Source organism: Nannochloropsis gaditana, assembly GCF_000240725.1.
Source record: "Nannochloropsis gaditana CCMP526 unplaced genomic scaffold scaffold666, whole genome shotgun sequence".
In the NCBI taxonomy this organism is placed as follows: Eukaryota; class Eustigmatophyceae; order Eustigmatales; family Monodopsidaceae; genus Microchloropsis; species Microchloropsis gaditana.
Window position 1 is genome coordinate 9,966 of NW_005803287.1, and position 380 is coordinate 10,345.

Below are 380 nucleotides of genomic sequence, written 5' to 3' on the forward strand. Positions count from 1 at the left end.
CGATTGCGCAAATTCGTGCGTTTGGAAGGAGGATGCCCACATGGCCACAACCTCCATCTCCCTCCGAAACCCTCCCCTCCTCATCATGGACCCCGGGCAGCTGTCCAAGCACCCCGACCAGGCCCGTACGGCCGCTTCCTTCACTTCTATCCCGTCTTCCCCTTCAGCTTCTTCCACTGCCCTTCCAATTTCATCAAGCAAGAGGGAGAGGGCCGCACCTTCCTGATTTCTCGCCTGTCCACGTTCAACGGTCGGACCCCAGGCCTCCAATATGTCTCCTGCGACTCGGACGAATTCTTCCGGCGTCCGTGATCGAAGTCGACCCTCCTGCAGTGCCTGCACGGCAGCTTCCAACACCTCCTCCCCTTCGACTCAAAGGA